The sequence below is a fragment of the Oncorhynchus mykiss genome, chromosome 1 (genome assembly GCF_013265735.2).
Source record: "Oncorhynchus mykiss isolate Arlee chromosome 1, USDA_OmykA_1.1, whole genome shotgun sequence".
Classification (NCBI taxonomy): domain Eukaryota; kingdom Metazoa; phylum Chordata; class Actinopteri; order Salmoniformes; family Salmonidae; genus Oncorhynchus; species Oncorhynchus mykiss.
The window spans coordinates 77740911-77751195 of NC_048565.1; positions in this window are offsets into that span (position 1 = coordinate 77740911).

Here is a 10285-nt window from a genome sequence, read left to right on the forward strand (position 1 = left end):
GAAGAGGCAATCCATAATTTTGATTACGACAATGAGCAAGCGACGACGGACGTAGTCAATATAACTATTTGTTCAGCACTTTTGAACAGCAACAGAATTCAGAACACGGTCCATTCTTACAGTAGAAGTCAGAACCGTAGGATAAGTAAAGGGGGCATATAAATAGACAATGAAGGCTCTTACAATATTCAATGATTACATTTCTCTAAAACAGGTTATAGGCTAAATGTGCACCACCAAGTCAGAACAGTAGGTGAAAGTAAGAGGTGAAAATATACCAAATTATTAGGGTGGGAGACATTGAACGCCGTTTGGGTCTTTGCGTGTCAAAAAAGATACCGTAATATAACACTATTTGACACGTTAAATAAGCTTTTAATTTGACACCTCAAATAACACAATTCTATTATAGAATGTTGTGTGTGCTGAATTTGCACTTGCAAGCCAAGCACCACCACTACTATCAGTAGCACTGTCAAAACTGTACAAAAAAGTAGCCAAACAAGCACACACCGGGCCATGAACAATGTGTTTACAATACCACGTTGGTGAAAATAGACCAAATTATTAGGGTGAGGTACATGGGCTACTAACAGCTTACTACACAGCATACACTTAGTATTGCTTTCTTAGCTACAGTATACATTTCTCTTCCATTACATAATTTATGCAGCAGCATACAATACATTTTTGGACTCACCTTGTGAAGGTGGCAAATTTAGTCATCAAACTTTGTCAACAAAGTATGTCTTTCTCTGGATTCATGGTGGGAACTCTGGAAAAAAAACCACAGCCACTCCATTGAATAGCAGGCTAACTTTAGTGGTTTCTTTGCAACTCTTGCAGTTAGCCACTGACTCCTTTCAAACGACTCATTGTTGAATTTGCGATTTCCAACTTGTTGTGTAATCTTTATGTCCAATGGCCAATGAGCACCGATATGTTTTATCTACAATTTCTCTTTGTTATTTCTCTTCATATAACAAGGATTAAAAAGGATTTGCCAGTAGATTGTGTACTTGATTTATGATGACTGCAAGCTAGTCCAATCAGTCCAATCAAAGCTACTGTAGATATGCGATTTTAAATCATTTTATCTGTGGCCAACGACCTTGAGCCTTCTTGGAAGGGCATTTCTAATCTAAGTCTATGGCAGGACCCAAAGGGCTCACATTCTTGATGTCTACCCTTACTAAAGGCGGATGACATGTGTCCTCATGAGTGACAGAACACTGAGCCAATCACGGTGCAATGCTCCGATTTTCTGCTGACCAGCCCCACCACTACAGAAAGCACTGAGCTAGGCTGAAACACCTGCATTTTGGAGCTACCTTACTCAAGAAAACAAAAAGGGACCATGTTTGTGTGGCTTTATTAACTCAATGATATATATATTTTTATGTTGTTTGCAAACTGATATGTGACCATTATTAATGCCAAAATAACATACATAACAGGCAAGCCCCCTCCAGAAAATCATTTTTTTTAATAATAAATATATATGCACATATTTAATTCCATTTTATTTTTTGCAAAAAATGTAGGGTTGCCACTGGATACAGGTGATTCTACACTAATCCGTGGGTTGTTTGTTTTTCCTGTTCCTGTGCATACAGTGCAACTTGACTCAGATCTTATGAAAGGTGTGTTTTGTGGTGTGTCCTCATCTACCAGTGGTGGGTATTGATCTCATTATACAGGGCTTCGGTGCCCCCACCTTATGTGGCTACACAGCAAACCCCTGTTCTCCCTGCTCCTGAGGAGTCAAACCCCTGCTCCTGAGGAGTCAACCCCCTGTTCTCCCTGCATCTGAGGAGTCAAACCCCTGCTCCTGAGGAGTCAAACACCTGTTCTCCCTGCATCTGAGGATTCAAATCCCTGTTCTCCCTCCATCTGAGGAGTCAAACCCCTGCTCCTGAGGATTAAAATCCCTGTTCTCCCTCCATCTGAAGAGTCAAACCCCTGCCCCTGAGGATTCAAATCCCCGTTCTCCCTCCATCTGAGGAGTCAAACCCCTGTTCCTGAGGATTCAAATCCCTGTTCTCCCGCCATCTGAGGAGTCAAACCCCTGTTCCTGAGGATTCAAATCCCTGTTCTCCCTCCATCTGAGGAGTCAAACCCCTGCTCCTGAGGATTCAAATCCCTGTTCTCCCTCCATCTGAGGAGTCAAACCCCTGCTCCTGAGGATTCAAATCCCTGTTCTCCCTCCATCTGAGGAGTCAAACCCCTGCTCCTGAGGATTCAAATCCCTGTTCTCCCTCCATCTGAGGAGTCAAAACCCTGCTCCTGAGGATTCAAATCCCTGTTCTCCCTCCATCTGAGGAGTCCGACAACTCTCCAGATAGTACAGTTATCTGTGCAGTGACATGTGCTGGGAGGTGTCAGTAACTGAACAAAATTCTGTCTGTTACAGAAGCGTTTTACTCACCTTTGCCTGGGCATCTCTTGTCTGTTTCTCGTGATGACTTGGTGAAGGAACAGCAGGACGACCCCTCTTTGAAGGAGCTGTTTGACAGTGTTGCCAGCTGATGGGACAGACAGCTCTGCACAAGGTTACTGGCTTCAAAACAGTATGCTTGTTTGCAGGTGCGTGCCTCATGGGGAAAACTTTGTAGGTGATCTTATCATGCAGATTGTAGTTTCGCCAGACAGTGCTTCAAATCTCCCATGATAATGTTGCTGGACATTTGGGAGTTAGGAAAACGTATGACCATATTTTGCATTTATTTTTCTGGGCAAGGTTGAAATGTGACATCTCTGCTTACATTAAAAAAAAACGTCACACATGCCAGTTGACTGGTAAGCCAAATCAGTCAATTAAACCTGCTCTTCTGAATCCTATTCCTGCCATTGGTCAGCCTTTTGAACATTTGATCATTGACTGTGTTGGTACTTTGCCCCATTATGTCTGGCATTAGCTATTTGCTTACAGTGATGTGCCACACAACCAGGTACCCTGCTGCTTATCCGCTACGCACAATAACGAAGTCTGTTGTGAAGGCTTTATCTCAGTTCATCTCTGTATTTGGCATTCCTAAGGTCATTCAGAGTGACCAAGGCTCTAATTTTACCTTTCATGTTTGCACAAGTGCTACAGCAGCTTTGTGTCTAGCAGAACCAGTCATGTACAGTCCCAGGATGCGTTAGAGTATTTTCATCAAACCCTAAAGTCTCTCCTGGCTGCATACTGTATAGAGCTAGATTGTGATTGGGAAGAAGGTTTGCCATGGTTATTGTTGGCAGCTAGAGAAGTTGTCCAGGAGAGTGTAGGATTTAGACCAAATTATCTGTTTTTTGGACATGCAGTGCGTGGACCTCTGGCTGTGTTGCATGACAGCTGGGGAACAGTAGAGCCACCACTAAATTTACTTGGTTATGTTAATGGTTTTCGTAATTGTGTTCTTAGCTGGTGAAATGGAAAAAGAGAAACTGGAAAGTGCACAAGTAAAGATTAAGCATATTTATGACCGTCGGACTGAAAGGAGACAATTTTGCCCTGGTGCTAGGTTTTTAGCTCTGTTACCAATTGTAGGTTCTTCTTTTTATGCTAAGTTCACTGGGCCTTTCACAGTGGTGTGCAAAGTGTCTGAACAGAACTATCTGGTTGCAACTACTAAGAGCAGGAAGGCCCCCAACTTTTTCATGTGAATTTGTTGAAACCTCACTACCATTGTTCATCGGCATCGACTCCTGTTAAGTCAGGTGATAGTTAACTTAGTTCTGCCCTTTCCGCATTCTCAGTTGCCCTAGACTCCTTTCCGCCTCATACTTTGTATGAAGAGGGTAGTTTGAAAAATTCAGAAGCGTTGGGGATTCCTTTCCTCTACCTCATATGGAGGATCGTGTTGATTGTGTTGAAGTGGGTTCTGCAAAGTTTCGGAGCAAGTTCAATCTCCTTAAAGGGTACTGGCAGGTCCTCTTGTCTACTAGAGCAAGGGAGAGTTGTGCAGTCATCACAAATTATTGGACTGTATTCTTATACAGTTATGCCTTTTGGTTTGCATAATGCACCTGCAACGATGTATGGTGTACTTGGATAACGTGGTCATTTATAGTGACACCTGCTCTCAGTATGTCCAACGTATACAAGCACTGTTTGATAGGTTGGCTTGGGTACGTTTGACATTTAATCTTAGTTTAATAAATGTATTCCTTTTACCTTTAATGTATCATGCGCGGTCTCCTTTTGTTGTTACGAACTATGAGCCAGGGTTCCAAACTGCCTCTGGAAGCAACATCGTTGGGAGCTTCATGAAATGGGTTGCCATGGCTGAGCAGCCACACACAATCCTAAGATCACAATGCCAAGCATTGGCTGGAGTGGTCTAAAGCTCTCCGCCATTGGACTCTGGAGCAGTGGAAACGCTTTCTCTGGAGAGAGGAATCACGCTTCACCATCTGGTAGTTTGACGGATTCATCTGGGTTTGGCAGATGCCAGGAGAACACTACGTGCCCCAATGCATAGTGCCAACTGTAAAGTTTGGTGGAGTAATAATGGTCTGGGGCTGTTTCATGGTTTGGGATAGGCCCCTTAGTTCCAATGAAGAGAAATCTTAACACTACAGCATACAATGACATTCTAGATGATTCTGTGCTTCAAACTTTTTGGCAACAGTTTAGGGAAGGCCCTTTTCTGTTTCAGCATGACAAAAAATGTTTGTACCTTTATTTAACTAGGCAAGTCAGTTAAGAACAAATTCTTATTTTCAACGACGGCCTAGGAACAGTGGGTTAACTGCCTGTTCAGGGGCAGAACGACAGATTTGTACCTTGTCAGCTTGGGGGTTTGAACCAACACTCTAACCACAAGGCTACCCTGCCGCCCCAAATGACAATGCCCCCGTGCAGAAAGCGAGGTCCATACATAAATGGTTTGTCGAGATCGGTGTGAAAGAAGTTGACTGGCCTGCAGAGAGCACTGACCACAATTCCATTGAACACCTTTGGGATGAATTGGAACGCCGACTGCGAACCAGGCCTAATCGCCCAACATCAGTGCCCGACCTCACTAATGCTCTTGTGGCTGTAGTGAAGCAAGTCCCCACAGCAAAGTTCCAACATCTAGCGGAAAGCCTTCCCAGAGGAGTGGAGGCTGTTGTAGCAGCAAAGGGGGGTACCAGCTCCATATTAATGCCCATGATTTTGGAATGAGTTGTTTGATGAGTATCTTGATCATGTAGTGTATCTATCTCCCTTTCACTCTCTCACTCACTCTCACTCTCTTCAATTTCCCTTTTCAGGACACACTTTTGATTCAGGCCTCTCTCTGACATGTGGACTGTCCATATGGACCTCTCGTCTCCCTTTATGCCTTGTGTTGCATAACTGCAGATGTGCCCGGTCGTGAGTCGTGCCTGTTGACTCTGCTGTGCAGGTGCGGAGAGAAGGGAAGGGCCGCCGGAAGGAGATCCCAAAACCACCGTGTCCAAACGGGTGAGTCTGTGGCAGGGTTCCTACTCCATCCTTCCTCCCTCGTTCCATCCCTCCCTTCCCTCCCAAAACCACTGGCTCCTGACTGGGCCACTGTTTGCGGACCAGGTGTGAAAACAGTGCAGGCATAGAACCAATCAACAGCAGCGGCAGCCCCGGCCATACCTACAAATATATCACATTTTGAGCATTTTCTCTCATACCTTTTTTTTTTACTCCTCGTTCATATACTGCTGAATAAGAGAGATTATATGGAGGGAGAATTAATCATTTAAGTACAGTGTATGTTTGTCTAGTACATTTTAGGGTTGATTTATTTGACATAAACTAAGTTAATCACCAATTGCCCCCCACCAAACAAAAGGTTATGTCACAAAGTTTTTTTTGCAACTCTCATACATGGAAGTCAAGTACATATAAACATTAATTGGATAAGTCGTTTGAAAATAGACTATAGTTACTATAACTAATACTATAGTTATACCAAACGTGAGTCGTACAATAGTTACATTGGGGAGGAGTCAATGGACATCCACCCACTGCAGATGGAAGAGGTCCCCTACCTAGTTTAAATTGATCGTAAATGCTATACTTTCACCTCTACTCCTATTGTTGGAGCACAAACTACAAAAATATAGAAATACTATTTTTTTCTCTTGAATACTTTCACTGACATCAAGCTGATTTGTAGCTTACAACATTAGACATGGTCCAAGCATGACAGTGGTACAGATACAAAGCAAGGCACAGGAATGTAATAGGTTAAGTTTTGTGGAGGAGAGTATTAGCTCTGAAGTTAAATCTATCATACTGTTGTGAGAGTTATACCCTAGTCTCTGCAGTCTTTTATTGATGGTTAAGAGGTGCACTCCACTCCTGGGTGGGTGGGTGGGTTGGTTGTTAGGGGTAATATTTAGTTTGATTCATAGCAACCCAAAATGCGTGGGAGCTTAGTCTGTTCACAGAGCCTGCTGTGACTTTTTCTTACAGCACACTTTGTTCATTGTGTAGGGCAGAGAGGTGCACACAGAAGCACAAGGTTACTCCAGTTCATAGCCTGGTTGTGCCTGTTTGAGTAATTAAGCCGGCATATTATGCAAAGGTTATTGCTAACATAGTACAAGAAAATGTGATGCATTACATCCACCATCATGAAGAAAACTGAGAACAGTTGCTTTTAATAATGCACAAATATAGAACCAGACTGAACTATTCTAACGAACCTCAACAATTTTTGTGACATTTCTGGGGGAAATACTAAAAAAGCCTCACATCTACTTGGACCACTATAGATCCTGAATCCGGCTCATTCCAGTCCCATTCTGCTATGCATTGTCCTCAGTAAATCATTTTTTAAAGAAACAGCTACACCTGCTGAATTATTGCTGGCATTACCGATACAATGTAGGCTTTTGCTGACTCAAGTCTCAAAAAGGCACATAACAAAATGTTGAATCAAATCATAAAGAGTGAGTGAAGTCATAGGGTAGGCTAAATCCATTGGAATTCAATCACTTTTTGACAGCAACCATTTTGATATAAACCAAACTTTCCATACATGTTTGCCAATGGAGGAAGTTGACACATTTCGCATACCCCAGATATCCATGTCAGTTAAGAAGTTTCGGTGGCTGGCGGGCTGGTTGAATAAAGACAAAACAATACCATAAACGCATAAATGTGTCATTCTTGTGCAATTTATATTTCTGGGCTACATTGAGGTTTTTTTTTCTCATTATTTTAAGGTATTATTTAAAAAAAATATATATTGCATTTTATCCCCTGGTCCTTAAACATCTTTGCTCTGCGAAAGAAGCAGAGATGACAGAAAACTTGACCGATGTCAACTAGATAGAAGCATTCATTCTATAGATTCATAACATCATTATTTTGAACAAGGGGTTACGTTTATTTCGTCTTCTAGGGCAATATATAATGACAGAAGAGAAGCTGCATGTATCTAATTATAGACAAGTTGACTTATAAATAGGCTACTGAAATGTCTGAAATTATACGCAGAAACATGTCTAATTCAGGCAACAAAAAAAAAATCCTGCTACCCCTGTCAGAAAATCGTTCTGCTGTCTCTGACTGTAGTTAGCCTACAGTGTACTTTCTATATTAGTGTTAAAGCCAATTTATGCTTGATCTGCAAATGTGGTCAGAGACTCCATTTGGAGGGTGTGACGCAATTGCGGAGCCTTCAGAGGCATGAAGAGGCCAAATTGACCTCTGTACCGCATCGCTGTGCCCCTCCCAAATTGTGTAACAATCTGGAGGGCTCCATATAGCTCAGCATTGACATGATTGGTTGATGGTAGTTGGGGGCAGGAGGTCCTGTATAAACACAAACTCACGTCCTTGGCAACTTGCTCAACAGCTCTGTGCTGCTCCACAAAGCACAATAATTATGAATGCCCTCACTTCTGCAGAGGCCTTATCATGTAAAGACTGCACGGCCAATGCAGATGTCGATTTGACCATGCAGTGCTTTTTAGGGTCTGGTGCAGGCCTCACATGTTCACTTTATCACATATAGTTAGGCGGTTGCAGATGGGTTACTAGTAGTGCGGGCAGGTGCAGGTAAAAGGCACTACATGGTCAATCCGAGGTCTGCATTGGTCATGCAGCATTTACGGTGATACAGCCTCTGCAGAAGTCAGGGCATTCACACTTCTTGCTTCGCGGAGCAGCGTAGAGCTGTTGAGCAGAGCTGTTGTGAAGGAAGTTGTAAAGGAAGTGAGTTTGTGTTTATACAGGACCTCCCACCCCCCTACCATTAACCAATCATGTCAATGCGGGGTTATACGGAGCCCTCCGCATTGTATAAAAAATGTGTAGGCGCACAGACTCCACAATTGCGTCACACCTTTCGAGTACGGAGCCTTCCAGTACATTTCCAGATCAAGCATAAACTGGCTTTAAACAAACAGCTGACTTGTGCACCACTAGCAGGCACAACACAAAAACCTCAGATGATGTAAAATAGGGTCTAACTGCAACATATGCTAACATGAAGAAAATCTGACTTTACAAGTTTTTATATAGGCCTAATAATTTTTACAATTTATTTTCAAGAAATTATAAATAGTTTGGCAACCCTGTTTGTAAGCATTTAAATTATAGCAATCTCAAGAGTTTATATTTTACACTGATCAAGACATGGATGTCTCATGGTAAGGTGGGCTATGCAAAATAGGTCAACTTTGAGCACCTTTGTCTCTGAATGTTTTGTCATTTAGGTCCAAAAAGTCACTTTTTGAGCACTTCTACAATGAGCAAACACGTAAGGAAGATTTCGCTCAAATCAAAAGGGGTTCTGCAAAAGGGGTGTTTTTTGTGGTTGCATTAGACTCTTGCTGTGTGTGTGTGTATGTGTGTGTGTGTGTGTGTGTGTGTGTGTGTGTGTGTGTGTGTGTGTGTGTGTGTGTGTGTGTGTGTGTGTGTGTGTGTGTGTGTGTATAATATATATATAATGCCATTTATTAACCATATTCATTGGTGATGGGGCTATCTTTGAGAATATTTTATATTTCCATAAAGTTAAAGAGATGTGTTTAAATATATTATTACTCAATAAATTAGCAATTCAAGTTCTGACTTCTAACTTTGTAACAATGTAACAAACAAACTACTTTTAGTTTTTATGGTTGCCTAGTGTTTAGAGCGTTTGGCCAGTAACCGAAAGGTTGCTTCAGCAGTGATAAATTCATGAACTTCTTTGACAAAAAGATCATGATCATTAGAAAGCAAATTACAGACTCCTCTTGAAATCTGCGTATTCCTCCAAAGCTCAGTTGTCCTGAGTCTGCACAACTCTGCCAGGACCTAAGATCAAGGGAGACACTCAAGATATTTAATACTATACAGTATCTCTTGACGCATTGATTAAAATAATCATGGCCTCTAAACCTTCAAGCTGCGTACTGGATCCTATTCCAACTAAACTACTGAAAGAGCTGCTTCGTGTGATTGGCCCTCCTACATAATAAACGGCTCTCTATCCACCGGTTGAGTACCAAACCCACTAAAAGTGGCAGTAATGAAGCCTCTCTTGAAAAAGCCAAACCTTGACCCAGAAAATATAAAGAACTATCAGCCTATATCGAATCTCCCATTCCTCTCAAAACAATTTGAAAAAGCTGTTGCGCAGCAACTCACTTCCCAAACAATGCATATGAAATGCTTCTGTCTGGTTTTAGACCCCATCATAGCACTGAGACTGCACTTGTGAACGTGGTAAATGACCTTTTAATGGCGTCAGACCGAGGCTCTGCATCTGTCCTCGTGCTCCTAGACCTTAGTGCTGCTTTTGATACCATTGATCAGCACATTCTTTTGAAGAGATTGGAAACCCAAATTGGTCTACATGGACAAGTTCTGGCCTGGTTTAGATCTTATCTGTCGGAAAGATATCAGTTTGTATCTGTGGATGGTTTGTGCTCTGACAAATCAACTGTAAATGTTGGGGTTCCTCAAGGCTCCGTTTTTCATTATATATTTTACCTATTGGTGATGTCATTCGGAAACATAATGTTAACTTTCACTGCTATGCAGACGACACACAGCTATACATTTCGAAGAAACATGGTGAACCCCAAAAATTGCCCTCCCTGGAAGCCTGTATTTCAGCCATAAGGAAGTGGATGACGGCAAATGTTCTACTTTTAAACTCAGACAGAACAGAGATGCTAGTTCTAGGTCCAAGAAACAAAGAGATCTTCTGTTGAATCTGACAGTTAATCTGGATGGTTGCACAGTCGTCTCAAATAAAACTGTGAAGGACCTCTGTGTTACTCTGGACCCTGATCGCTCTTTTGATGAACATATCAAGACTGTTTCAAGGACAGCTTT